This window comes from Leucopleurus acutus (genome assembly GCF_964270905.1).
Source record: "Leucopleurus acutus genome assembly, chromosome: 13".
Lineage (NCBI taxonomy): Eukaryota > Metazoa > Chordata > Mammalia > Artiodactyla > Delphinidae > Leucopleurus > Leucopleurus acutus.
In genome coordinates this window covers 43211990-43235351 of record NC_139155.1, presented here as the reverse complement: position 1 = coordinate 43235351, position 23362 = coordinate 43211990, and the positions used below count along the sequence as shown (strand labels likewise).

The following is a 23362-nucleotide window of genomic DNA, read 5'->3' as shown; positions in this document are numbered from 1 at the left end:
CCTGTCTACCCACAACCCAGCTTAAGCAAATATTAACTTTTTGCTTTATTTACTTCAGATGCATATAAAGAAAAAACATTATGCATACAGACAAGGCTTCCCTCTCTTTCCCCGTTTCCAATCCCGTTTCCCTCGTTCCCTCTTTCCCTTGTGGTGTAAACTTCACCTCGATTTTGGTTTTTGTTAACCCCATGAATGTTTCCATATTTTTACTACGTGTGTGTGTGCCCATAAATAGAATATAGTCCTGATTTGCACACTTTTGACATTTACAAAAATGATATATTTATACATATTCTGCAAGTTGCTTTTTTGGCCAAACATGTTTTTAAGATTTATCCATGCTGACCATGAATCTCTAATCTTCTTTCTAACTGTTATACCTTTTATACATTTCATTTCATGAAGAGTCCATAATTCTCTGTTGATAGACATTTTAGGTTGTTTTGAATTCTTGATAAGTCTTGCTAGAGAGTTATGAATTTGTTAGTTGCTGTTATTGTTTTGAGAAAACCAGTTTTTTTTGGTTTGATTTACTTTTTCTTAATTTTCTATTTTATTAATTGCTGTTATTTGCTTTACCTTTTACTCTCTTCAGGTTTACTCTGTTCTTTTTCTAATCTCTTGAGTTGATTTGTCAACTCATTTACTTTCAATCCTTCTTTCTTTCTTTCTTTTTATAAAATAAATGTATCTACAGGCTCTGAATCCCCTTCTAAGATCCACTCTGACTTGCCACACATGTTTTGATACATAACACTTAGTTATCATTTGGTTCTAAATATTTTGTAAATTCTATTGTGTGTCCCTTTTTAACTGATGACTTATTAGGAATGTATTTAAAACTTTTTAAATATCTGGAGGCTTTTTTTCAATTATTGCTTTCTAACTTTGTTGCTTGGTAGTGAGGAAATGTGTTTCGTAGATAATTCTTCAAAATATATTGGACTTCTTTTATGACTCATTGGTGAGCAATTTATGTAAATGTTTCATGTGTACTTGAAAATACGTTTGAAAAAATATATATGTATTTCTGTTTGTTCAGTGCAGAGTGTTAGACCCATCCAATTGTACAAGCTTGTTAATTTTACTGTTGAAATATTCTCTATTCTACTTGATATGTCTGTTTCAGATGGAGAATTGTTAAAACTGCCTACTATCATAGTGGATTTGTCAATTTCTACTTGTTAGGCTCATAAAAGTTTATGATTGTCATATCTTTTTGGTGGTTTGTTCCTTTTTCTATTGTGTTGCCATCTTTATCTCTATTTGCCTTTCTCTATTTTCTCTGACATTTTTATCCTACACCAGCTTTCTTTGGGGTGGTATTTGCCTAATATATTTTTTCCATTACTTTTATTTACATATTTCTGTGTCATTATGTTTTAGGGGTGTCTCTTGAAAGAATGTATAGCTGGATTTTCAAAAAATACAATCTGGTCTGAGAAACAGGAGAGCTGTCATATCATGGAAGAGTGCCAGGTCTCCTTAAGCCATTCCAAGTTGTTTATTGCCTTAATCTCCTTTGTCTCTTTGGTGTAAAATTTCTCAGTGAGAAATACAAGATGCCTATGTCCAACGGTTCCAAGGAAACAGAGACTTAAGTTTAGTCTGTAGTCTGTCAAGTAGTCTGGTAGTCTGTCAAGATCCCCAAAGCAGGCAATAAATCCAACACAATTTGGTTTTCTTGTGTACCTGCAGAAACTAGGATAGAAATGATTCTACAGGCACTCTAAAAGAACAATTTAATAAATTCTACTTTGCTTTCTATTATCTTCCTTCTAAATTTTCATGGAAGATAAATCTTCAGAAGGAATTTTACCGTAATCTCTACAGAGAGATAATTTCATACCCTCACTAAATTATAAACTCTTCAAAGGCAGATGTATCTTGTGCAAATTATATATTCAGTGCATACAGTTGAAGCTCAGAAGTTGACCTGGACTGAAATCTTGATTTTGTGGAGGGAAGAAGGAAAAAACAAACAAACCAATAATGGAAATTTACAAATGTTCCTCTTGTGACAGAAATTATTTTGAAAAAAATGGCAACAGTGCTAGAATTTCTATTGTACTTTACTACTGATCTGAGTTATGGCCTCAATGACCATTTTTACAAATATGCCTAAGTACTATTAATAGTTTTTATTAAAATGACAGGAAATTTCAGAGTAAAAATGCGAAGTATCCCTCTGTATCAATCACTACTGTGAGCTCCCTGAAGGAAAACCATGTCTTCTCATTTTTGTACCCTAGCATGTTGTAACAGTGCCTGGCACATAGTAGGCTTTCAGTAAATGTTTGAGTGAATAGATGGATGAATCTCATGCAGATTAATATTACACAACCTTGCCTGCACTCAAAACTTTCCAAATTCTTATCATTTCTTTCCTTACATTCAAATATAGATTGAAATTCTCCCATTTCTGACATCCTAAAGAAAGAATTAACCATTCCTACCTGTGTGTTCCCACTTTGTCCTTTCTGTTAAGATAGCACTTTTTATATCACATTGCAGGTAGCTATTTACACATCTGTCCCCATTCTAGCTTATGGAGTGTTGTTTCCTAATCACTTTTTAAATCTGCTTTGCAGTTGCTGCATAATATATAATACAAGCTCAGCAAACCTTTCTTGAATTGGATTTTAAAAGAGTAAAAATTAAATGCCAATACTTGTTGAAAATCTACTATGTTTTAGACCATTACAAGGAAATTTAAAGTTTTCCCTTTGGTTTTCATAATAATCCTATAAAGTATGTATTATTAATCCCTTTTAATGTTTGAGAAAACTAAGGGCAGAGAGGTTAACCCAGTCATCCTAGGCCAGGCAATCGGTACGTGAAGAATTTGGAACTAACGCACGTGCTCCTTTCACCCAGCCATGCTACCCCCATTCACCCCCAGAACCAAAGTGAACTCGTAAAGAAGTCTATATATGTTCTATGTCACTTACCAACAGCCTCTGAAAGCACAACATGTTGAAATTAGGATATTACTTATTAGTTACTGGAGTCTTTTTAGGATCATACTGTTTACCTCAGCATGTACACCATTGTTTTTACTTGAGACATGTTCACCACTGGGAATGAGTATTCATCCTAGTACCCAAACACCTAGAAAGTGGGGATTATGCCGCATTATACTAAATGATCCTCCCACCAGTTGTCCAGAGCATTCCGTGATGTTGATACTTGGGCTACAAATCTCTCTCTAGATGCTTATAGTCTAAGAGAGAATTGAAGGCAAATTCAAGGTTAGTAGCGAACATGGACGTACATGACGATGATGATGAAGAATTTTCTTCATGTGTATTGTCTTTGTGGCCTGATATGCCTGAACTTGAGTCTTTGCTCTAATTCCTTGCTAGCTGAATGACCTTGGGCAGGTTAGTTAACTTCCCCAGGCCACAGTTTCCTCAACTGTGAACAAAGAGTGAAGATACCTGCATTAGAGGTTAAATAAGATAGTGCCCATCTTATAAATGATAGCCATTATTGTTATTATTACCCCGGAAAAGCATGTTATACAACCACAATAAGTAAGTTAGGTTCGTGTATATGGGTTAAATGACCTAGCTGATAACATATTTATTTAGTACCACCTATTGGTCTCGGTACTGCTCCTAAACCAATACAGAGACAAATGGGTAGAGACGTTCCGCGGGCAGAGGTTAATGCCCCAGACAGAGATTAAACAGAACACAAATATCATTTCCTTCTATTCCTGTGCAGCAGTTTATAGGAGCATTAGAGTAGGATGTGACATAAATTTCATAAAGATATTGTACATTAAATATACATAAAATTGCACCCCATCTAGAATTCCAGCAACATCAATTATGAGCACTACCTGTCAGTCACTATCACTGGTGTTCTCTCTATAAACAAGATCAAAAGTTCTGTGGTGATCTATTAGAGGTTTTCTATATCCTTCCCCCCACCCCTTCTGATCCTTTTAGGCTCTTATGAGCAAACCGTTGATCGTGACTAAAAGCAGCTAAGTGCTTTCTTTCTTGGTGCTTAGCAGTTTCTCTGGAAGTTAGCAGACAACAACGCAGCCCTTAATACAGACTCAGACCAAATTTAGTGAGTGGGGGAAAGAGCATGATATAAAGTTAAGAAAACATGGCCTTTCAAGGAAACTAATGAAGACAAATATTGCTGGGGTAACCTTTAAGTCACATGGCTGGGAATGTTTTCCTTTGCAAATTACTTCTGAACCTTCAGTCCTGTAGGGAAAAGTACTGGAAAAAAAAAAAAAATGGCATGAGCTAATTGCTTAAAGACAGCAATAAAAATTTGTAAGTTACACATACTAGATACCAGCTTGCAAGATGATAGAAAAATTCATCTAAATCTTGGGATTAAAATGAGTGAATTCTGAATTAGCCCCTTCACTGTTCATTGCAGAAGAAAAGTCCCTTCAGTAGAGAGGAGCCCTGCCTTTTGTGGGTACCCCGTCAGACAGGGACTGCTTGGGCAGTGTTCTTGCCTTTTCTCTTGATGATCATCCCTTTTGCATCATAGTCACCATTGAAGTTTGGGGCAAGCTCTGAAGAAACACATTAGTTCTCCTCCTGGGTCAACCAGCCACTTTTTCCCCTGCCGCCTAGTAAAATGGCATTGCTCTTTCTACCAATAATTTAACTTTGAAGTATAGAATTATATATTAATAACACAAAAGAAATAGCTCACCGATGTTAATGTTTTTAAAATAAACATTATGCAGCTGATTTGTTTTATTAATTATATTTATTGGGGGAATTCCCTGGCAGTCTAGTGGTAAGGACTCCGTGCTTCCAGTGCAGGGGGCATGGGTGTAATCCCTGGTTGGGGAACTAAGATCCCACATGCTGTTTGGTGTGGCCAAAAAAAAAAAAAAAAAAATATATATATATATACACACACACACACATATATATATATATATATACACATATATATATTAGGCAAAGGAATATTATAGTAACTCCTCAATTGATGAATTTCTTTTATTCTTTAAAAATATTTGAAAATTGCTTGTTTATTACCGTTTGCATTTTCAAATAGAAACTTGATGTGGTAAAGGCCCTTGGCCTATAATATATTGAATGGATATATAACCCGCTTATCCTGGGCCTCACCACATTTTGGGTACAAATTATGGTACATCTAATCTGACAACTCCTATATCATGTTCTTGCCTTCACCAGCTCAGACAGGATATTCAGCTTACTAAAGACACTTCCCAAAAAGTTATTTCTGGAAGTACTCAAGGTATACTTTAAATGTGTCCATGAAAAGTTGAGGTTGCTATTCCCATTCTTTTGATGCATATCATGGGAAAAATCAGATACATGTCCTGGCTTATTTTAATTACTTGTATTTTTGGCATGGGAAAAAGGAAATACAGAAGATCAAAGAGGTTAAATAAAAACCCTATAGTCCTGATTTTGCTAGGAAGTATCAATATGAACTTAAAAAAATACATTTTTTCTAACTCTGTCCTCTGAAAAGGCTGAGAAACAATAATAATCACAGTAGCAATCAGCACCCGTAGCACTCAGATTATGGTCTTAAAGCACAACTTTCCACAGGAAGGAGTCATCTTAAAGAAATGAGTGATGACACGTCTGGGGCAGGAATTTTACAATATGAGCCTGGAACATCTTGTCATATCAGAAAGCAAGGAAGCAATCCAAGGCTAATAGGGATGTTTCAGAAGGACTCAGGAGCCAACCTGGTAGGCTCTCACTGGCCAGTTTGAGCATCAGTATCTGAACTGGATTGAAATACATCAAGTAAGTTCATGAACAAACTCATTGGTGACCATTAGAAGGTACCGGAGAGCCAATTTTAAGTTTTTAAAATTGGTAAATAAAGAGAAAATAGTCAGGCATTATACTGCCTATTCTTTTATACAAAGTGCATCTTAGAGTAATCAAATAGTTGATGAAGTAAAGTATCGTTAATAGAAATATTCCAATTAGCCAATGGATAGAGACTTACAATATTACTACTTTTCTCCGCTCAAGGCAGCCCTCTGCATGACTCTTTCTGGGTTCCAGGAACTATACTCTCTCCCTGCTTCCTTTTGGGTCCAGAGCTTGTATTAGTTTTCTGGCAAAGTTCTATTTTTTTTATTATTATTATTATTTTTTTTTTTGCGGTACGCGGGCCTCTCACAGCGAAGCCCTGTGGCAAAGTTCTATTATCCCTTGTAGTTTTCTTCCATCTAGCCCACACCTTCATGTATTGTTTCTTTATTAAATTCTCCTGGGAACTTTGATCCCTAAAATTACCCTGAAACTTACAAATTAATGTCAATTCTTCTCATTTCTTCTAAGCCCACAATGAGAGTAAGATTCCAGTATAACATGGAGGGAGAGGCAAAATGCCATTCAAAGAAGATACACTGAAAGAGTCGCAAAAACTTTCTAATCAGCAGAAGCTTGAGGAAAATATACAGAAGTGCTAGACCAAGAGAGATGGATTTATCTACCCAGGAATTTTGACTTAATGTGTCTTGAGCACCTGGAAGTGGCATAATCATTGTCTAGGTTGGTTAATTAAAGTTTGTACAGAACCATACCCGATAGCTCATGAAGTCAAAATGTCAGAACTTCTCTGGAATCCTATTGAGGAAGGAGTGAGTCTAAAGCCTCATGGAACTGGGAATGTTGGCATAGAGCTCATCAACCACTCCCTAACTATATCCCCTGGGTGATCATTCCCTTCATTGGGTCATTATGAAATGCAATGTTGAAGAGGATCACTATCTTTTTTTTTTTTTTTACATCTTTATTGGAGTATAATTGCTTTACAATGGTGTGTTAGTTTCTGCTTTATAACAAAGTGAATCAGTTATACATATACATATGTTCCCATATCTCTTCCCTCTTGGGTCTCCCTCCCTCCCACCCTCCCTATCCCACCCCTCTAGGCGGTCACAAAGCACGGAGCTGATCTCCCTGTGCTATCTTTGAATTGCTCCGTGGAGGCTGTTCTGTCAGGCCAGAGAAGATAGTGAAGGGTTACACAGATTGAGTTCTCTGATATCACTAGGAACAATGGAATTCTGTTTTTAGTAGAGGCCAGATGGTCAAGCTTAAATCTCAGAGATAAGGTAGGCACAATTATCACAATAAAATAAAGGGACAGAATAATATTTAGAGTGTTTTGAGCTGCAGGGATTTGTTACAATGACTAATTGTTCAGGGAGTGTCCTTAGAAATGAAATAAATAGGCAGATGCTACTTGACATATTTAGGTAGAAAATTCTAAGACCACTAGTCAGAAATCTACTTTGAGTCACTCTTGTAGGTCTTTGCAGACAGCTACCAATTTTCTATACATAAGATAGTTCATACACCCAGAACTCATTGTCTGAGAGGAGTCCAGTTTCCTTTAAAAGAAGAATGCTGCTATGTGGCCACACATATATATCATGAATCTTCTCCTGAGACTTACCCAGAGAAACCTGCAGTCATGATGACAGAATTTGCTCTCAAATTTTATAGTAAGGAAGAAATGAGATCTTCAGACAAGAAACGGGAATATTTGATCAGACATAGGTGATCCTGAGAAATTTTTACTTAATCACTAATCCCTGGAGACCCAAAATACAACCGTGACCCACAAGTGAGATGGAAACTAATGGATTTTAAATGATAGATGGAGTTTTGGCTCAAATTTGTTTAATAGTGGGACTGTAGACCCATCATATGGTTTACCCCCAATCTTAGAGGATATAGCAGCAATAGATATACTTAATAAATGACAGAAGCCCCACATTGATTCCCTGACCCATGGAGTGAGGGCTTTGATGTTAGGAATAGAGGAAGACCCTGGAACTGACCTTTCAAGATGGTAAACTTAAAGCAATATTGCATCTTGAGAAAATATTGCATCCAGATGTTAGTGCCATCAAAAAGACCTGAAAGATGCAGAGGTTGTGATTCCTACTATATATCATATATCTCACCTGTTAGCTGGGGCAGAGACAAGGTAGGTATGGAGAGTGACAGCAAATTGTTGTCAACTCAATTACATGGTGGTACCTAGCATAGCTATGGTTTCAGGTAAGGTATCTTTCTTGGAGTAAATCAACAGATCTCCTAGTACCTGGTATGAAAATACCTTCTTTTCTATTTTCTTCAGTATGTGAAATCAGAAACAGCTTGCGTTTACATAGCAGGGACAACAGTACGCCATTTCAATCTTGCTCTAGAACATCACAAGTTGAGCTCTCCAGGAAGCACACTCTGAGAAGGAGTTTGGTGTTCAGGATGTTTATTAGAGATCAACACCTATGGAAGGGATAAGATATATGCTTGCCAAAGAGTGAGAGAAAAATTTTCTGAACATTCAAGACCCTACAATATCAGTGATGTTTATAGGAAACCAATGGTCTGAGCATATTGGGACATCCCTTCTGAAGTGAGAGAGAAGCTGTTGTACATTTTATCACTCATGTTTTGTGGTCCTATTTGGGTTTTTTGAGACAATATGTACCACAATTAGGCATGCTGTACCAACCCATTTACCGGGTAACTCCATAGCTGATAGCTTTTAGTGGGACCTGAAATAGCAAAGAGCTCTGAAACACTTCAGGCTGCAGTTCAATCCTGCCACAGGGCCCCTGTGACCAAGCAAAATCAATGGTCTGCTCTTCCTGTCAGTGGCAGATAGAGATGCTATGCAGCATCTGCCAAACCCCAGTAGAATGACAACAGACACCCTAGACCTTTGGAATAAGGCTATGTCTTATTCTGCCAACAACTATTCATTAGAAAGGAAGATCCTAACTGACTGCTGGTCTTGGGACAGATTGAATTCTTGACCATAGGATATCCAAATCACCAACCTTGTGCTTCCTGATTCATTGAACCATAAAATTGGATGTGCACAGTGCATTCCACTATAAAATGGAAGTCAGCAGATTTTACCTATAAAGGGCCAGATAGTATTTCAGACTTTACAAGCTGTATGGTTTCATTCAACTCTACTGCTATAGCTCAAAAGTGGTCAGAAGCAATATGTAAGTGCATAAGTGTAGTTATGTTCGAATAAAACTTTATCAACACTGAAATTTGAATTTCATATCACTTTATATGTATATATTATTTTGATTTTGATTTTTTCCAATCTTTAAAAAATGTAGGGAGGGATAACTTGGAAGATTGGGATTGACACATACACACTACTATATATAAAATAGATAACTAATATGGACTCACTGTATAGCACAGGGAACTCTATTCAATACTCTATAATGGCCTATAAGGGAAAAGAATCTAAAAAAGAGTGGATATATGTATATGTGTAACTGATTCACTTTGCTGTACACCTGAAACTAACACAACGTTGTACATCAACTATACCCCAATAAAAATTTAAAAAAAAGAAAAAAAATGTGAAAACCATTCTCAGCTTACAAAGAATGCAAGCTACAAAACAGGTGGTGGGTTGGATTTGGCCCATGGGCTGTGGTTTGCCAACCACTGGTGTATACGTAACCAGACCCAAGTAGGTCCAAAAGGCACAGCAAACTGTCCAAACAGAGCCAGTGGCTCAGGCTCCCATGGGGCCAGCTTCTGTTGCTTTCCCTTCTCTCCTTCAAATCTTTCTACTATGAGTTAACAGAAGAGAAAAAGGTGTGGGCTCAGACTCTGCATGGTGTGCTGGCATTGTGTCCATATATATCCTTAGTTTGGCTGCTTCTCTCTACACCCAAAGCTCTACCCACCAGGAGGACTTTTTTTCACTGTCTTGTAGGATGCCCCCCTGGTGTGGCTGTATATAATAGCAGTCTATTTTTAGCTCATACCAAAACATTGAGCCATCCGATCAGTAAACCAGCGGTGGGTTTTTCCTCCTTCATCAGCTGTTCTAGGGAACTCCCTTGAAGCCATAGGAATAAGCTGAGAGCAAGGTGTAGGTGGAATGGTCATGGGCCATATTTGTGCAGCTTACTTTTGTCCTCTGGATCTGCCTCGGCTTGATACGTGATGTATTATTTCCATTGTGAGATGGATTGCTGGTGGGCCTACTCAATCTTATGACTTGGTGGATCTGACAGCACCTAGCTCAAAATGGGTACTTCTAGTCATACAGCCCCTTGGTGACCTGTGGTCACAGCTTGGTTTGTGTCAGGACCCAGTATCATGTCAGGAGTTATTATATGAATGGTATATAGTTTTATGCTACAAGCGCATGGTCTTGATTCAGGACCCTAGAGGGCTGTGCAGCAACTTCCCATTTTGTCTTGAGAAATACTCCTCGTGGTTTCTTTAACTATCTCATATACCTCTAGTACCACGAGATCTGCTGTGTCATGTGATGTATGCAACAGAATTATTGGTATGGCAACCTGGATTGTACTAGCACTGCAATGCTACCAGACAATCTCAAAACTGGCAACCTTCTGCATCACGTGACAAATGGATAGGAACTGTATGCCTAAGTGTAGTATGTTGCCTCCCAAACATGAAAAGGCCTATCGTGCAATGCTTCATAGTGTTGGAAGGTGCTAAGTGCCATAACTTGCCCTTTACCTTGGAGGCAATGGCATGGCATGCCCCAGACTATTGGACCCCTGAAAAGCTCACTTATGCGGCAGCCCATATATTTGTGGAACATCAGTGTCTTACCATGGGTATTAGTCAGGGTTCTCCAGAGTAATAGAACCTATATACTTATTTTATCTATCTATCTATGTATCCGTCTATCTATCTATTAATTATAGAGATTAGCTCACGTGGGTATGGAGGCTGAAAAGTCCTCAATCTGCTACCCGCAAACTAGAGAACGAGAAAAGCCAGTGTTGTAATTCAGTCTGAGTCTGTAGGCCCGAGAACAAGGAGCTCCGATGCCCTCTTCCAGGACTGGAGAAGATGGCGGTCTCAGCTCGAGCACTGAGAGCGAATTTGCCCTTCCTCTGCTTTTTTATTCTATTCAAGCTCTCAGTGGATTTGATGGTGCCCACCAACACTGGGGATGGCCATCAACTTTGCTTTGTTCATCAATTTAAATACTGATATCTTACAGAAACAACCTCACAGACACACCCAGAAATAATGTATAACAGCTTTCTGGACATCCCTTATCCCAGTTAACTTGACACATAAAATTAACCACCACACCAAGCCATCTGAGTTTCTTTCTCATCAGGTTTGATAACATGATATCAACATGATATCATGATATCAACATGATATCATGATATCAACATGATATCATGATATCAACATGATATCATGATATCAACAGTGTAGTGTACCTCACACCAGTCAGAATGGCCATCATCAAAAAGTCTACAAACAATAAATGCTGGAGAGGGTGTGGAGAAAAGGGAACCCTCCTACACTGTTGGTGGGAATGTAAATTGGTATAGCCACTGTGGAGAACAGAATGGAGGTTCCTTAAAAAACTAAAAATGGAGTTACCATATGATCCAGCAATCCCACTCCTGGGAATATATCTGGAGAAAACTCTAATTTGAAAAAATACATGCATCCCAATGTTCATAGCAGCAATATTTACAATAACCAAGGCATGGAAGCAAACTAAATGTCCATTGACAGATGAATGGATAAAGAAGATGCGGTATGTGAGTAATATTCCATTATATATATATATAATGGAATATTACTCAGTTATAAAAAAGAATGAAATAATGCCATTTGCAGCAACATGGATGAACTTAGAGATTATCATACTAACTGAAGTCAGACAAAGACAAATATCATATAATATCACTTATATGTGGAATCTAAAAAAAGTGATACAAATGAACTTATTGACAAAACAGAAATAGACTCACAGACATAGAAAACAAACTTACGGTTACCAAAGGGGAAGCTGGGGAGGATTAAATTAGGAGCTTAGAATTAACAGATACACACTACTATCATATAAAATAGATAAACAACAAAGACATACTACTGTATAGCAGAGGAAACTATATTCAATATCTTGTAGCAACCTATAATGGAAAAGAATCTGTACACCTGAAACTAATACAACATTGTAAATCAACTATACTTCAATCTAAAATAAAACAGTATAGTGGGCCAACGTGACATTCTCTGAAATGTTCAGATGGTCCAGGTCCACTTGAATCATATCATGATAAAGGACAGGAGAGCTGTAGGACAAGACCATGAATATAATCTACTGTCCATCCCAGTTCAGTCTGAACTGCTTTGGTTTCTCCTTTCTTATGGATATTAAAAGGCATGCATCCTCTAATATACTCAATATCAGAAGCTGAGACTGGAGTTTCCCCTTGGTTAAGTGTGTGTTAGTCCACTATTATTTGCCATGATCTATACATTTTTTCCAACGGCCAAACTGGTAAAATAAGTGGGAGTATAACAATTGGACTAATCTCTCCCATTCTACCCAGGATGTGTCATGATTTTTAGTTTATTCTCTTGGCAGAGGTTAGGAGATTAATTGGAAGCAGAGACCGTCTCCTGATCTTTTTAGCCTCCTGATGTCATAGAAATGACGTTCTTTCCCTTCATCCTTCAGCCTAGGGGTGGTAACAGCTACACGGTTACTAGCCCTTGGGTACTGAGCTACCCATTCTATTTTCCTAGGTGCTGCCCATGACTTTGCAAATAGTCCTTTTGCTGAACCTGCCTTGAATTATCCTAATTAGCATGCTCCTTCTGTTTCATGTTATAGCTCTAATTTATAAAATCCAGTGCCCCCCACCCTCACCCCCCTCTCTTTTAAAAAAGTATTCTGAGTCTGGTTTTCTCAAGTTTGAAAACTTTGGAGTTATTCCTTAATAGTGATCAGTTAATAGCGAATATTCCAAGTTGATATCGTTTATGACTATTGTGTGTCTTTTACTAAGATGCTTCCTGGCTCACCACCTTTAATCAAGCTGCCATGGTACTCCAGGTGATATTTCTGAAAGATGAATTGTAGCAAATCTCTTCTCTCCCTGAAATCCTTAATGGCCCTCTGTCACCTACAGAATGATATTCACATTCCTTGGTATGCTGCCTAAGGACCGCAATCCAGCCCATTCTTTTTTTAAAATTATTTTCTATTATGGTTTATTACAGGATGTTGAATATATTTCCCTGTGCTACACAGTAAGACCTTGTTGTTTAGCCATTCTGTATATAACAGCTTGCATCCGTCCAGCCTATTCTGACACCACTTTCCCCTACACACTCTACCTTCCAGCCACACTGAAGGTACAGTTCCCCCCTAGGAGATTCTTAACCACAAATAGCTGATTCTTTCTCTGTTTTGTGAACTAATTCTCCTTGTTCAAGACCAAGCTCAAGTGTCACCTCCTCTGCAAACTTCCTCTTCCAGCACGCAGCTATTTGTTCTCACAGCATTTTATACAAATTCTATTTTAAAATTAACACATCGTTTTAAGACTATTTTTTTGACGTCTCTCAATAGAATTACTAGTCTTTAAGAGATAGGACTTTGTAAATGTTGGTTTAAATCCTTTAATATTAAAAAAATGTACTATAAGTTCTTCAGTGTCTATGATTGGCTTCTTTCTTGGGTTTTCAGAGCAGCTGGTCTTTTTCTAAATCATCCTCATTTTGAAGTAAAGTGTTCCCTTCTCCCCTCTGCTGCAGTCATTTTCTCTGAGTGTTAATTCATACTTCTTTTCCCTGTAGAAAATCTCCCTCATGAGAGGGAGCAAATCTTCCTCTGAATTTTCAAATCGTCATTATACCCTAGAGAACTGTAGTAACTTAATTATTCCGCAGATTCCAGCCAAACCAAGAAATCTCTGAGTAGATAAATTACCAGACTGGCGTTTCCAGCCATACACTTATTGTAATATGTAACAAATTAATTAAAAATTAATTTTTATCCAATTCCAGAATCTATACACGCTAAACAAATAGAGTTTTGCATACCATCACATATTTCCTACGAATTAAGCTAGTCTTCTGCTTTTTGTTTTGCAGTACACAGGCCTCTCACTGTTGTGGCCTCTCCCGTTGCCGAGCACAGGCTCCGGACGCGCAGGCTCAGTGGCCATGGCTCACGGGCCCAGCCGCTCCGCGGCATGTGGGATCTTCCCGGACTGGGGCACGAACCCGCATCCCCTGCATCAGCAGGCGGACTCTCAACCACTGTGCCACCAGGGAAGCCCTAGTCTGCTGCTTTTAAAACCTTAAAACTGGGTAGAAAATTATAACAGACTTAGGCCAAAAAAAAAATTAGGTAGTCAGTTTAGTTTGGTAATCTCTTAAGGTATAACACATAATATACTTATAGAAACAGCCATAAATCGGTTTAATTTTTAGTTCACATTTTAGTAGCCAATGGAGCTGGAATTAAAGGTTAAATGCTGCTCTGTGGCCTTAGACTCTGAACAGAAATTTAAAAAATTATAAGATGTATGTCTGGACGCAAAGAGAATTAGTGTATTTTCTATATCTTTGTTTTACGCATAAGAAGTAAACAGGACCAAAAAAAAAAAAAGGCACTGTGCATAAGAGCTCTTTTTAATAATTATTTTTCAATTTTCTCTTTGAACAAGCTTCTGAGTATCTTCCTTGTATTTCCATGGACAAGATGAGAAAAGAAGCAAAACATATGATTCATTATATGTGACTTAGAGTTTGTGGGCTTCACCATAAGATTAATTTGGCTTTTAGTCTCAATACCTAATGCAAGGGCAAATCTCAATTGGGAAATATACTTACATTAGCATCTTTTTCTCTCATTTCCATGTGATTTAGAAAAAATAAAGGAGACTGAATTACTTGCTGGAATTCAGGGGGAAAAAAATGTCAATTTAACTCAGTGCAATCATTCAACACAAATTTTGTACTGAGAGAACAACATTTCCTACTCTGCCACTCTATTCCAAGTAATATTTAATAACTTTCTGAACCTCTTCCAACTTCAATTAGTGTTAATTTACTGTGTAACTAAATACATTACCCTAAAATAATTAGGAATACAGTGTCGTCCATAACATATGCGATTGGTATTAGCAGCCTTGGTTTGGAAGAGTTTTAGAAAATAGACACAGAACCTAGTTTCTTAATATGATCTGTTCTAAACCACCCAACAGATTCCTTTTGTCATTGGGGGGCACGGGCTGTTGTTGGTTATGAAGAATATGGCCTAAATGACTTGGCATGATATACTAGGCCCTCCATGATCGGACTTCTACTGCATCTCCCGCCTCGCGTCTCAACACTTCAATTCCCGTAATGTGACATGTTTCTTTCAGTTTTCACACCTCTGTGTTTTTGTTTTTGTTGTGCCTGAGAGAGCACTTAAGCAGAGTCATACCTGCTCACATTTCTTGGCTCATATCAAGTGACAGTGTGCTGGACAGTCTCCAATTTTTTTTTTTTTGCGGTACACGGGCCTCTCACTGTTGTGGCCTCTCCCTTGCGGAGCACAGGCTCCGGACTCGTAGGCTCAGCGGCCACGGCTCACGGGGCCCAGCCGCTCCACGGCATGTGGGATCTTCCTGGACCGGGGCACGAACCCGTGTCCCCTGCATCGGCAGACGACTCTCAACCACTGCGCCACCAGGGAAGCCCTGGACAGTCTCCATTTGCCCTTCCAGCTCTACTCATCACCCTTTTCCTCCCAGCTCTGTGCCTCACGGGCTGATGCTGGAGGTCTCCTCATCATGCTCCCTTGAGTGCTGGCTTGCAGTTGAGGTTGGCCAATGGGAGGCACTAGCAAAGACTGGAGGGCAGGAGGAGAGAGGAGTCTAGGTATTTATCCCCTCCACTTCCCCATGCTTTCATCCCTGCTGGACTATGGTTTGGCAGTGGCTTTGTTCCTCCAAACAACATCATAGCACTCACGGCTACAGCTCTCACTTGATACAGGAAACAAACATTCCCATCCTTTCCAGTCTATCAGTGTTAACTTCTTCCCACTCTTGTTCATTCTCAAGGGCTTCATTATTCCTTTTGGTTCCCTTAACCCTACTCACAGCTCTGTAAATAGTCCTTCCAGTAAACTCTTGTCATTTATGCCTTTGAGTGTGCCATCTCTCTTGCTGGGACACTGACTAATTGTCTCTTTATGACATTTCCTCCTGGGGTAGAATCAAAGTTTCGTGCCCTCAATGAACCCATTACAGACTTACACAACCTGGCATACTTGACCGCACCATTTACTTAAAAGTTTATTTCCTTCTAGGGACTTCCCTGGCAGTCCAGTGGTTAGGACTCTGCACCTCCACTGCAGGGGGCACGGGTTCCATCCTTGGTTAAGGAACTAAGATCCTGCAAGCTGCATGGTGCAGCCCAAAAAAAAAAAGTTTATTTTCTTCCAGAGTCAGAGGATACCCTCTCAGTATCACTAGGGTGGAGCACAGTACCTGGCACATATTTGGTCCTACTTAAATATGTTTTGAATATATTGATGAGTGTCATGAAGGGTTGGTATTATTATTAATAATATGTTTTACAAACATACATTTTTTCATTTAACCATCACAATAATTCTATAAGGTGGGATTAACATCTTCCTTTTACAAATGAATAGACTAAAACTTAGAGAGCATAAATAATTGGTCCAAGTCACAGTAAATGAAAGAGTAAACCCAGGTCTTTTTTGATTCCAAAATTCTGCTATAAGCCCGAGTAGTGATGAGTTTCTACAGAAAAACACAGGATTTAGCCAAAGCATTAGAAATATTTTTGAATGGTTTCCTGATGTTTTTAAACTGCCCCAATCCCCGTCTCGACGCTTGCACAGGGACAAACATCTGAGTGTCAACTACATTAACATGATTGTTCAGAGAATTGTGAAATGTTAATTTTGTTGTATTACATGTGAATTTTGAAAGATTCAACAGAAGCTCCGTACAGTTTACATGTTTGATCTCTGATTTGTCAAACTAGTTATTTAACTTTTACTTGGAAATGAATACTTCCTCTGGCACAGTGGGTGGGTGAATCAGGATCCATTAAAGACAAGGAGGGATCAGGGGAATAGTCATAATACAGTTGGAACATATTTTAATCATGGAGTAACAGTAGAAAACCACACATCTTAGATCCAAGCCAGGATCTACCAAGACATCAGTGCACTTAAAAATGTCACTCCTTGACCATTTGATACTTGACACATGGTTTTTAGGTTTCAGATTATATTACTAATCTCTTTTGATACCATTTAAATAAAAACTCTTGAGTCTTCTTAGTATGGGCCAGTTCTGTACCTGGTTTGTGTCCTATAATGTTTGCATTCCCTACCAGATAAATCATCCCAGTGTTTAAAATGGCAAGAATAGAAAAGTGTCACGGATACCCTATTAGGAGATCATTTTTGGTGCAGAATTTTAAGAAGTAACAAAAAGAAAAATTAGACATGTTTCCCAACTTTGGTGACTTTTTTTGAATGTCCTGTTTATGACAAAGAAGGCCTTCATTTAGGATTGAAAGGAATTATCATGATATAATCACTCTAAATACATCTATTTGTTCTTCAAACTGTGAGGCACTTGGACATTTCCATTCATTTATTTAATACATATTTATTGAGCATCTACTATAGGCTAGCTGTTCCTAATGCTTGGGAATCATCAGTGAACAAACAAAAGATCCCTGCTGTTGTAGATCTTGTGCATTTTCATGAAAATGTGTTTTGGACGTACGGACAACTGAAGGAAGGAGTTTTCAGAATAATAGCCCATGCTCAATTTTTTTCTCTATTTCCTCAGTTTTATTCGCTATTTCCAAAGAATTTAAAAGGACACAGAAGAAATCCATACAAAATTACTAAATATTTATAGCTAATACGTAAAGCATGTAAGTTGTCAGGCATACTTTACATATATTAACTAATCTAATCTCAAAACGACTATGACTCTATTTTCATTCCCATTTTATAGATGAGGAAACTGAGGCAGTGAGAGCTTCAAAAATCTCACCCAACATAATATAAAATTGTCTCTGGCAGAGCTGGGACTTGAACCCAGTTTGCTCATTCTCTCTGTCTTTGTTCTAACCTGCCACAAGGTTCTGTTTTGCTATAATCAGCCTTCAGCCAAAGGCTCACAGAAGTCTTGATATGGGTACAGATTGATAAACTCATTTGATAAAATATCATATTCATTTCAGGAATCCTCCAAGTAAAGTATTTCTAGAAGGGAATAATTCACTGCCTCTTAGAAATATGTTTCTGTATAACATTCTATCAGGTCCTGGTTCTATCTGGAAAGCTCTATAGAAAAATATCATTCTTCCTTCACATGACAAAATCCTTCAACTATTGTGAAACAGCTAACATTGCCCTCTCCTTACCCCAACACTTTGGAAGATTTCTTCTTTTTTTTAGGTTAAACAACTTCTTATTCCACAATAAACCGGAAGTAAAAGATAAAATAAATCGAATGATGAAAACTTTAGGTCATTCCTTTCAAAGTCATTTCCGGCACTGCAGTAAAAAAAGCAAAAAAGCAATCCACAACCACAACAATAAATGAGTTATGCGATTTAATTCTGGATATTACAGGGGGGCTTAATGAAACAGAGAAGTGGCTTTCCGGAGAAGAAGAGATTAAAGTCTGGAAAAGAAGTATACCTGTCTGGGGATTAAAAAAAAAACAACTTTAAAAGGTCAGGGAACCCAGAAAGGAATCTCATAAAGGTAAGATTTGGACTTCTAAAGTCACTTAAGGAGAGAAAATTTGGCCAAGAATGGAATTATTCAAATGAAATCATTTGCATCGAAAAAATAATTTTTATCCTGAGGAACCAAGTGCCAACTATCAGGAAAGTTGTAGCAGAACTGGGTCTGGTTTGCATTTTACATTCTCTAGACAGTAGTTACTTTTAATAAAATAATAGATGTGAAAACATTAAAAAGTTAAAAGTAACTATATAGCACTTTGTTTCAAGCCCAATTTAATAAGGGTTTGAAAGTTACTTACATAAACCTGAAATTATGGGTTAAAATGGGGTCTATCTGTGTGTCTAAATATTTTTCGAATATTAAAAAAACTCAATAACACAAGAAACCCCAAGGAAAAGATGAAACACTCGAACGCCCATCTTGTTCCTCCAACCCTCATTTTTTTTTTTTTTTTTTTTCGGTACGCGGGCCTCTCACCGCTGTGGCCTCTCCCGTTGCGGAGAACAGGCTCCGAACGCGCAGGCTCAGCGGCCATGGCCCACGGGCCCAGCCGCTCCGCTGCATGTGGGATCCTCCCGGACCGGGGCACGAACCCGTGTCCCCTGAATCGGCAGGCAGACTCTCAACCACTGCGCCACCAGGGAAGCCCCTCCAACCCTCATTTTGAAAAGTATGTTGTGGCTGAAATAAACTATGGCTCCATATGATAAGGTTTTAATCTTTGATTAAATATCTAAAAATGATTAAAATTTATTAAATAATCACTATACTGGATCATATTTGTTCACTAGTCTAGAGGTGAAAAGCAGTGGAAGAAAGATAATCCTTTAGGTCCAGTTTGTTTTGCTACCACGTGTGTTTCTGAAATGGGAATTAGCAAAATTAGCTCATATGGGATGGGTAAATAGGGAAATGGTGTCAGTAAAATACTGAGGTCTCCTCAGTTTAAGGATATTCTGAGCATATTAATGCTCTGTATTCCCAATTAACAGCAGCTAAACATAAAATAACAGGCTTGAAAGCAGCAAGTCATAGGGGAGTCCAGTTCTGCAATTTCACACCAGCTTTTCCTCTTGCTCAGTTGGTTCTGTGCTTTCTTGGCAGTGCTTATTGGGAGTGATCCTCTCTTCTCCTTGTGCAGCTTACCCTGGTCTCTACAACTTATAGCAGCCTCGACCCTTCCTTATACCCACGTCCATCAAACTACTAAAACTTTTTCTTAAGGTAATGTCCTGTAGCATTATTTTGCTTATTAAAAATTTAGTACGTCTTTTCAACTGTGTAATGTTTTTAAAAGATTGCTGTTGATCCCATTAGTTTTCTGACTACGAAGTTCTGAGTTTTTTGCTCCTAATCCCACTTTTTTCACATATACCTTGTTATATTTAGTGCACAGTTTTAGAGGATGTGAGGTTTTTCAGGAAATGCCTGTTCCTTCTATTCTGACATGTCCATGAATCTACAACCCTATTCGATTATGCATTTCCTATCTATACAGCATATCTTCCTGAGAACTTTCAAGTACACAGTACAGATTTCCAGAAAGACAAATTTGGCCATAAAAATAGAGTTTCAGACAAATATAAACCGGATCACCAGAATGCAAATGTAGCTTCTCATTGATACTGGGAGAATCATTGTTTTGAGATCCATACCCATGGTATGAACACTATTTGGTTGATAAATTTATTGAAGCTACAATTAAATAACTACTTCAGGTTTGTATAACTCCATAACCTAAATCAGAAACAGCATGTTCATTTGTTTCAAACTAATCATATCTTTGTACCAACAGAAACTTTTAAGATACACACAGATACCCACAAATTAAAGCATTAAATGATGACATTGTATTTAATACGAGAACTGAACTAATACTTCATATATATATATATATATATTTAAACATCTTTATTGGAGTATAATTGCTTTACAATCATGTGTTAGTTTCTGCTTTATAACAAAGTGAATCAGCCATACATATACATATGTCCCCATATCTCCTCCCTCTTGCGTCTCCCTCCCACCCTCCCTAACCCACCCCTCTAGGTGGTCACAAAGCACCGAGCTGATCTACCTGTGCTATGTGGCTTCTTCCCACTAGCTATGTATTTTACATTTGGTAGTATATATAAGTCCATGCCACTCTCTTACTTTGTCCCGGCTTACCTTTCCCCCTCCCCGTGTCCTCAAGTCCATTCTCTACATCTGCATCTTTATTCCTGTCCTGCCCCTACGTTCTTCATAACCATTTTTTTTTTAGATTCCATATATATGTGTTAGCATACAGTATTTGTTTTTCTCCTTCTGACTTACTTCACTCTGTATGACAGACTCTATGTCCATCCACCTCACTACAAATAATTCAGTTTTGTTTCTTTTTATGGCTGAGTAATATTCCATTGTATATATGTGCCACTGAATTAATAATTCTTGACTAACTTTTACTTTTTAATGGAAAAATTCTAACTGGATTTTTCAAGGAAGAGTAGTAGTAATTTAATAAAAATGTGTAAAATATATCAAAGTAGCAAACTTAGATAATTTAAGACATTTTAATTTCTTAGAGAAAAAAATAACGTAGTTAAGCTTTTAGGCTTTATGATACCATGAAAGAATGCATTAATAAACTGTAATTAACTAATTATTTCACAGTTAACTTCTGTAAGCCTGTTTCCTCATCTGTAAAATGCGGATAATGATAATAGCTACCTAAAGCACTGTTGGGAGAATTAAATGGGATAATACTGTGCATGTAAATTACTTAACACTGTGACTGGTCCATAGTAACTAGTCTTCATTAAGTACTGGTAATTCTTCTAATTGGCAATCAAAAATTCCACTGTTTAGAACAAAGGTGCATTAACTGGCCCCAACATTTTAATGTTTGAGTCATATACCATCCCATTTTTTGCTACTATAAGTCACTCTTTTAAATTTTCTCCCTGAAAATGACGACTATTGTATAAGGCAAAATCAACAACAGTACACCGAGTGCCCTTTTCAGGTGAGACTGTGGGCCGAGTGTGAAGGTGGATACAAAGCAATGTAAGACATTAGCCCTTCAATCAAAAGTTTACAATCTAATCTGATAAAGAAGACAGAAAGTGATGGTTCAGTTTTCCCATAATGTAATAGTTACTTATGAAACTTTAACTCACAGAACAGTTTTTATCCTTTACCCACATACAAATTAACCCTCTTAAAAGAAAGTGCTCTTTATCAAGTTTAATTTAATTGGGTATCATTGTATATGTTTTACCTATTGCAGAGGCCCCTAAGTCTTAATGATTTGGCAAGTATTAGATGAGAAGATAGGAGAAAGTTTAGAACATGTGGTCTGTCATTACAACATAGTGAATGTCAAAGACAAAAAGATATAAAAGCAAGCAAGAGTTTTTAGGTGCTCTGATTATTTTTCATCTGCATTATTGCAAAATTCTATGAGTTAGTTTGACTAATTTTAATGTCTTCTGACTCCAATTCATCTTACTTATAGTTTCTTAGAATATAGGTAGTTTTCCCCTTTGCAAGAACGTGAAGCAACTTTCTGGTTAGAATTGTATCAGATTTAAGGCCTTTAGGTTTATAATCATGGTGTTTTATTAAATGGTAAACTACTCCTACATCTCACCTATCTTTCCCTATATTTGAATAAATCTAAGCTTTGTGAATTTCCTACCGATTAAAAAAAGCTATTAAAGAAAAGGCGGAAGGAAGGAAGGAAGGAAGGAAGGGAGGAAGGAAAGAGGGAGGAAGGAAGGGAGGGGGGAAGAATCTCAGCAGCCCCACAGTGAAGCTCTATGTATGAAGAACTGCATGTATGAAGGACAAGACGACTTTCATCCATAATTTTCAGAGATAGATTTCATGATTCTATTTGAAACAGGGCTTAGACCCACTTCTGAGAAAGGTCACAAGTTGTTTGGGTAGGGGTGGCGGAAGAGCACTGAGATGATTTGCCCAAATAGCATCCTCTGTGGAAGAATAAAATAAATAGTGTAACTTTGAATGGTTTCCTACTCAGCTATCCCTGCCACATACCTAGACACCAGAAAGAAGCCTTTTCTTCTGTAGAAATAGGCGATTAAAGATCTTTGCTGTGGTTTTCAGGGATTGAATAATAACAAATATATGGAAGAGGGACCCTCTCTTCCCTTCTCAAGATTCCCTTAGATTGTCCTTTTAATATAGAAAGACAAAATTAAACATTTAGTAATTTCACTCTTATTTTGCACTGGGTACTGTCAATTTTTTAAAATATAAAGATGAAGGCTATGAGTTTCATCATAAATACTAATTTAATTTTTGAATCTCTGGATGAAACTTTAAGCCCCTTCATGTCCTCTGATTCTACCCTCAAAGGAAGGTGTTTGTCCTGGGACACTCATTTTTTTTTCTAATCTGACTAAGAAGTAGGCTTCAGTCTTATCTTCCAGAACAACCAACTTTATAAATAACAAAATGACAGATGATTCTGAATAAGAGCATTTGGACAAGCCCATTTTAGGTACTGAGGTCATATTTATACTTACCAAAGCTATATGCAGTGTTAAGGCTTCTGTGGTCTTGGCCTATTTGAAGGCTACAGTTTGACAAAGGACTCTCTTTTCCATTATTTAAAAAGATAATTTTTCCTTTATAAGAAGATATTTATATGTGGTTTTAAAATGCTGCATTTCCAATCTTGTAACTAAGGCCCAAGTAGAAAAACTAGTTTGCCAATCTTCCCTTGACCTCTACAATGTAGAATGTCTCCACTTTATTGTAC

The 23362-nt window shown here is 37.6% G+C and overlaps 1 long non-coding RNA gene across 1 annotated transcript in view; it reads right to left on the bottom strand.

The window, feature by feature from the left end:
- The window catches only part of LOC309970932, a 371169-nt gene extending 355547 nt beyond the window's left edge, over positions 1-15622 (bottom strand). Inside the window, exon 1 of the long non-coding RNA XR_014326714.1 lies at positions 15542-15622. This is a non-coding gene — a long non-coding RNA (uncharacterized lncRNA). The remainder of the gene's footprint in view (positions 1-15541) is intronic.
- Between the last annotated feature and the right edge of the window lie 7740 nt (positions 15623-23362).